Source organism: Punica granatum, chromosome 2 (assembly GCF_007655135.1).
Source record: "Punica granatum isolate Tunisia-2019 chromosome 2, ASM765513v2, whole genome shotgun sequence".
Taxonomy (NCBI): domain Eukaryota; kingdom Viridiplantae; phylum Streptophyta; class Magnoliopsida; order Myrtales; family Lythraceae; genus Punica; species Punica granatum.
The window spans coordinates 13,511,057-13,519,244 of record NC_045128.1 but is presented as its reverse complement, the minus strand read 5'-3'; positions in this window follow the sequence as shown (position 1 = coordinate 13,519,244).

Genomic DNA, 8,188 nt, shown 5'->3' with positions numbered 1-8,188 from the left:
TTATTTTTTCTCACAGCAAAAGTTGTTTTCAAATACATCTAACAAATATGGAAAAAAAAATTCCTCAAGATGTTAGTCCGATGAATTTACCAAGGTCAAAAAAAATTATTAAATATAAGCTAAAATAAATTCTTCACAATCAGAATTCCTAAAGATGTTGTCTAATGAAAGGGCCAAAGAACTTTTAGCTTTTAAGTGTGAAATAAGATAAATTTATTGATTTAGAACTAGCTAATTTAATAATGTAATTTTTTTAATCTTCATTTAAATAATGATAAGACTCAAATTTTCTCATGTCATCATATTAAACTTTTGTATTTTACAATTACACAAGGATTGAACATGTTTCCACTGTTTTTATCAAATTTAATAAATTAATTTTCATAAATTCAATTTATAAAAGATTAACTAAAAAATAGAATCTGCGAACGCTCGTGCAAAGTGCAGATTAGTGACTAGTTGCATTGTAATTAGCGAAGATTGATGATGCAATCACCTTTTAGCATAATGGCTTTTTTTAAAAGAAATTATTGAATTGAAACCATTAATGAAAACAAAAACAAAATAAGTAATAAGATGTACAATAAATAATTATATCATACAATAATTGCATCATAAAATTTTTCTTACAACTTAAGTTCCGTCAGTGAGGCAGTGAAATAATGGAGAAAGGATAGGGGAAGTTTATATATAAATCATTATCATTATAATATATAAAAGCAGAGATACGTGAGATGGACGCTCGAAACTTTATCTTGAAACCCTTAGCTCCACAATGACTGTCTTTACAGTTCCGTTAAACGTATTTTGCTACATTTTTTAGTTGGATCAAATTCAATGAATCATTTCTAATTAGTGCATACTATTGGTACATATTAATTAATAATTAAGATTATTTTATTTGAAAATTAATTTCACTACTTGATAATTGTAAATGATATTTCAAGATACGAAAATCATTTTAGGGTTATTTATATATTCATTAAATTAATTTGATATTTTTAATAAATTAGTTTTAAAAATTAAATATATCAATTTTAATTATAAGGTAAAATGATATATTATCTTTGTATTTTTTATCCTATGAATTTATAATTTTTGAAAATAAAATTCGGTTTTATATTCCACCAAATTTCCTCTACAACGCACAGGTTATCGCCTAATCTTCTATATATTATGTAATTTAAACTCCTCACATGAGATCTTATGAGAGCTCTTTTTCAATTGATGAGGAACTTCTGTTCTAACCCTTAGCTCTTGGACCTTCGCATCCCCTGTACATTAATATATATTTAGATTTTTTCTCATTTTCATAATTAATTTCTTTTTCGAATTTCCACAATGTATGTATATTTTAGATATTTTCGAGAAGATTATTTATTTCAAATTTTTTGTTATTAGAGAATTCGTAGATAAAATAAAAATATATAAAATAAAAACTGCAAAAAAGTTTATGCAACCGGTGGATTAGATGACTAGTTTCTTTATAAAATCTTCCTCCTCTTTCCATATTTCTCTTCCTTGCAGGCACATTCTAATCAGTAACATCTGGATGACACTCAAGTTGATATTACTGGAATAACGCATATAGCGATATGATGTTCTGTTATGTAGTCAATAACTTTACAGCCCTTTTTAAGCTACGCGCAACAATGAATAAATTAATTGGAATTGCTAGAGACGCTTATGCCATCTTGAATTTAATTATATAATGATAGTTTAGTACTTACTGATGTCACTTTACCATCCAATATGGACCGTGAGAAAAAAAAAAGATATATTATTACCTTTAATTATTGGTGATATGAGAAAAGAAAATAGTAGGTGATCGATTCACGATCCTGCCGACCATCGTGTGAACTCTGCAATGTGAAATATAATAATCATCAGTTTGTCAGTACTTAGGTTTGCGCTTGACCCATATGGGGCCGCCATAATTTCTTTCTGTCTGCAAAAGTAGGGAACTGGCCGTTAGCATTTTTCAAAAATATATAATAATTAATACCCATAAAATATCCTCTACATCTTTAAATAAATAAAAAGAAATAAATGCGTACCTTATCCGTTATAAATACTCCATTCCTAGATCGGCATGGTGCACGAGAAAACTATTTAATTCCAAGTCTCAATTAGAGTCTCAGCGGAAAGCAACACATTCTACTGGCACAGCCTATGAAAATGATCTTATGGTACAATAAACTAACATTTTTTTTTGTTGAGTTACAATAAAGTAACATAATTAACAATTATTATCAAAATATTTTCAAATTCTTGTAATTTTCTAAAATTTAAGTAAAATTCTTTGAAGTTCGTGTTATTTACTATATTTTAAGGTGGTTTTTCACTGACAAACCAAAAAAGAACAACGTAATTTATTATGCAAGCAGCATGAGAATGATGTAATTTACCCGCAACTTGAAGTAATTTACCCGCAACTTGAAGTAATTTACTGTATATGTATGTTCTCATCACTTTAGACAATAGTTTTAAATACCAACCCTTAATCTTGGGGGGATTGGCGTAGTGGCAAGGAGGGTCACAAGTATCCACTTGATTATCTGTTTGAATTCCCCTGAGGTCACCTGTTATGGCTTGCCACCTAATAAGTATTATCGTTCAATAAAGAGGAGAAAGCCAATTTAATTTTCGAAAATGCACTTATTGGAATGAGGAGTAATCTTAAATTATCCATCCTAGAGCAATGTCCCTTAGAACCTTGATGAGTTTCAATTAACTTTGGCAGACATGATTGGAATGTTTTGAACGTCATATTAAGGAGATTAACATTTATAGGAATAAGGGAATAGACGCCACTTGCACCAAATTTAATATCGTCTTAGATCTGGATTGGTGTCGTAGAACCGACTGCAGTGAGAACTAATGTGTAGTGAAAAATTCACTAACCGAGTTGCCTCTCTCTCACTGTCAGACTATCTTCCTTGATAAATTTTGAGGAAGACGACTCTGTTTGGATGTGCTGCTTTGATATATGAAAAATCATAGTGTATACATATGGATGAATACATACGAGTACATGTGTTTTTTTTTTAGGTTATTACCCCATATATTCTATGATTTCACCGGATTCTCAAATCTATCATATAATTTAAAAATTACTCAAAATATCTCATGGTTCACATTTGGTTCCAAATTTATCCCGCCATTAATTTATCCGTTTCATTAACATAAGTAGGCTCCAAACCTATCCCATGATTTTAATTTTTTCTCAAATCTATCCTATAATTTTAACTTTTTTTTTCAAATTTATCTGGTTTTAATTTTTTTTCAAATCTATCTCGGGTGAAGGGCCACAATGGTAAGAATGGGTCCACATACGTTCTTCATCAGCAACATCGTTAAATGTTGACAGAAGATATAATTGCGGAATAGATTTGAAACCAAATGTAAACCATAAAATATTTTTATTAATTTTTAAAGTATATGATAAATTTGAGAATCCGATGAAATCATATGATATATGGCATAATTTCTTCTTTTTAATTACCCCTAAAGAAACTTATAAGTTCACCACATGAAATCTCCGAAACGAAGTAGTTTTTTTCTTTTTTCTTTTTAATTTGGAAAATCTAACGAGACACAGTATTATTACCATGGCACCGCACTCTCCACCGTTGGATGTCACAGTGCCCCCAAACGCCTCACTCGCATCCAACACGGAGAACCACGTGTCAGAGTGATAAAATATCACTGTAGCGGTTCCAAATTTAGGGACCATGAGAAAATAAAAATATTACTGGTGATGATATGATAAAAGAAAATAGTAGGTGATCGCACGAAGGTCTCGCCGACCATGGTGTGAACCCTGCAACATGCAATATAATAATCATTAGTTTGTCTGTGCTTTTCTACTTAGGTTTACGCTGGACCCATATGGGACCGCCGTAATTTTTTTGAGTAAATAGGAGATTTGGTTACTGACTTTTGCATGTTATGTTAATTGGATCCTTAATTTATTTTTTGCATCAATTTGATTTTTGAATTTATTAATTTACATCAATTTGGTCCTCCTAGATCACTTACATCCTCCAATGAAGGAAATTGCGTCAGTTACATCCTCCTTAAAAGAAATTACATCAATTAAATTATAGCTACATTAGTTGAATCCTTTTTATGCAAATTACATAAAGTGGTTCTTTTGGTACATCAATTAGGTCCTTCTATTATAACGGTATTATTATGCCGTTAGTTGAGGAACATGTTACACCAATTAGATCCTTTGTTTTTTTAATTTTTCTTTTTTACCTTTACAACAGAAAAAATTAAAAAGAAAAAATAAAATCAAAAGGGCAACTTCGGTGAGGGCTCCTCGGTAGGCGACCTCACCTTAGGGGAGCCCCCACCGGAGCCCTCCCTTGTTTGAAGGGACAGCTTCGGTGGGCCTCTCAGGTACCTCGCTTAGTGAGGGAGGTCGCCTGCGAGGCGGTTCTGGTGGGGGCTACCCCTCAATTTTTTTTTTAAAAGACATCAAAAATAGCGTTGTTTTAAGGGATGGATCCTAACAACGTTGTTTTATTGTTTAAAAAAAGACTGAAATGACAAAACGATATTGTTTTGAGCTCATCTCTCAAAACAACGTCTTTTCGTTATCGTATTTTGAAAAGGAAAAAAAAAATTTGAGGGGACCCCTCACCCCGCCTTAGAGCTCCCCCAATGTTCCCTTTGTTTTTGGAAATAAAGGGGGAGCTCTCCCGTTAGCGTCCTCTCCTAAGGGCGAGGTCGCTGGTGAATACTGGTTCCACCAACGACCTCGCTTCGGGGAGGAGGGTGGGTTTACCACCCCAAGCAAGGTTTCTGGTGATAAGCCCCCATTGGAGCTCCCCCATTTTTTTTTTAATTTCTATTAAAATAAAATAAAGGAAAATAAAAAAAAAAAGAAATGAAGGATCTCTTAATGTAACATGCTCATCAGTAAATACCGTCATACTAATTTCGACGGAAAGACCTAATTGATCTACCACAAAGGACCTACTTGATATATTTTTCGTCAAAAAGGACCCAACTTAACTTATAGCGGATGATGTAATTAACGTAATTTCTTCAGTTGAGGATATTTCCCACAATAGAGGATGTAATTGATGTAAGAAAGACCTATTTGATGGAAATTGAAAAGATAAGGGACCAAATTGATGTAAACTAGACAAGTAGGGGACCAAATTGATGAAAAAATTACGTTAGAAACCCAATTATCGTAACCTCCAAGAGTCAGGACCAAATTGCTTATTAACTCAATTTCTTACTATCTGCAAAAGTACGGAACCGGCCGTTAGCATTTTTCAAATATAACAATTAGATACACATAAAAAAAAATTCCTACCCATTTAACCCATAAAAGAAAAGAAATAAATGTGCACCTTATCCATTATAGATACTCCATTCCTTGATCGGCATGGTGCATGAGAAAACTACATAATTCCAAACTTCAATTAGAGTCTCAGGGGAAAGCAGCACATTCTACTGGCACAATCGATAAAAGAGACCTCACTGTTAATTAAGTAACTTACCAAAGTTATTAGAAAACATTTTGAAATTATCGTAATTTACTAAAATTTTAAGTAAAATTCGTTGAAATTCAGAATATTTTAGGTGATTTCAAACAAAAATAATAATATTCTCATCTAATTTGTTCAAAATCACGTAACTTGCACGAAATGCGAGTAATATGATATTGGTGTAATTTACCCCCAACTTGAAGTAGTTTATTAAATATGTGTGCAACTATGTTCTAATCACTTCATATCAATATTATTAGGTTTAATGATATAAAAAAACACGAACTTTACTCGAATTCCTATTTCTAGCACGACATTTTGGAAATTGCACAGAAAGACGCCATCTTCTGTTTCAATTGCATTTTTAGCACGACGTCAATTATTTTCGTTAATTTTAATAGTTGACGTGCACTTAATAGTGCCACGTGGCGTGATCTAATAGACGAGTAGGCCCCACATAAAATATAATTTTCAAAGTTAAAAAATTACAAAAAAGATTCGATCGGGAAAAAAGGGGAGGGGCCTGGTAGGGCTCCTTCGATTCCGGCGGTGAAGGCCCTGATTGCTGGCTCCCTCCCCTTTTTCTCTGATTGAATCTTTGCCTTCTTCTTCTTCTTTTTTTTAGTATTAAGAAGAATTTTTTATTAAATACATGAGGCCCGATCGTAATATCAGATTGTGCCACGTGGCACCATTAAGTCAAAATTGACGTCATGCTAAAAACGCAACTAAAACAAAAGGTTGTGTCTTTTTGTGTAATTTTCAAAAGGTAGCGCTAGAAATAAGAATTCGCGCAAATATCGTGTTTTTTTTATATCAATAACCCTTATTATTAGATGATATGAAATCATTTCTTATGACGTTGATCAAAAACTAAAACAAAAGGTTGTTTCTTTCTGTGTAATTTTCAAAAGGTAGTACTAGAAATAAGAATTCGCGCAAAGGTCGTGCTTTTTTTATATCAATAACCCTTATTATTATATGATATGAAAATCATTTCTTATGACATTTATCAAAAATTAAAATAAAATAAACAACCACGTGCATGGTACCTGATTTAATTGTGAAAACATATTTGATGCATATTGATAAACAAGAAATAAATAAGACCAGCTCCACGGGAATCTCTGGACGTGTCTCGATCGCCACGTGTCATGGCAAGAGATGCACCAGAGACGCATTTGCCAGTGGATCTATCCCTGCGCGTGGAGCAGAGATACTAATCTCTCTCCACAGAGACAAATTAGCGACTGTTGCGTGGCAGTTGTAGGCCCCGTGGCAGTTGCTTTTCCCCTTTTTTTTCTTTATAAATATTATCGTTGATGCTAAATTTGGCCGTTGGATGGCCAAAATTGATTTTATATTAAATTGCAAAGTAGTTCCTAGAATTCAAATTATATATATTCTTGGCATTTTAGTAGTATGTATTATAATATGATAAAAGAACTCTTCACGTGCAGCGCAAGTGTATATCTACTAGTTTTACTAAATGGACCTAATACATAATAGAAATTGTGAGTGCGAACAAATACGACATTGAGCCTTGTAGAAACGTGAATAACAGTAATCTTACAATATAACTTCAATAGGTTAGCCCAATGGTTAGAGGAAGTAATATGGCATATGGCACATTGAAGTTGAACGATTTCACTTATATTGAGTTGTTTCCAATTATTGGCGGAGATTCAAATTTCCGTTCTTGTATTTATAGGCATATGGCACATTGAAGTTGAACGATTTCACTTATATTGAGTTGTTTCCAATTATTGAAAAAAACTAGTAATTTTTTAAGAAATTTAATTATATATTATTACATACAAATGATAGGGAAACATAACTAAAAAACGTCGAATATGGACAAGCAAAACACAATGTAAGTTTATTGAACTGAAACCCAAAGATCAGTGCGAGGTGGAGTTACGGATTTGTGATTTTATATATGCGGCACATTATCGTCTGCGAGTCCGGACTTTTATATATTATAATCAATTATTTAAAACTCAAAGCTGTTTGTCAAGAGGCCATCATTAGCAAGTTATGGTTGCACAAATATAAAGGTCACCAAAGTGAGTGCAAATATCAACCCATAAAAAAAAGGTGAGTGCAAATATCACATGATGGCTCAACGAAGTAGCGCTTCTAAAATGCTTCCACTTATTCCGAGCACGCTCTACGAGTGAAATGGTATTTTGGGAAGAATAACTCATACACACAACGACACAAATGTCCAAAATATAATGAGTCAAAACCTTGTAAGAAACTTACTCCATTGAAAAGGGATTTAGTTGAGAAAAGGATTATAGTGTGGTTGTATACGCTTTCATCTAGTAATGTACATGTTTTAATTTTGAATCTCGTAGTCCGTATCCTTGTTAATTTTACTACTGCTTTATATTAAACTCACAAACGTCCCATGTAATCTGAAAAAAATAAAAAAAAGTCTAGTCAAAATTGAAGCGCTGCAGTCAAGTATATGTCGAACATGTGAGGGGGCAGAGAAGTCAGGGGTCCAATTGATAACCTCAATTTCGTGATTGCCATGAAAAGAATAGCAGAGCTACAAATAAACATAAGATCAAACAGGGAAAAAAAAAATAGAACAGTCTTCTGCCAATCCGAATCGCAGCTTAATCGAAAATCAATACCGACAAAGTGGAATCATACCATGTTGTTCTCTA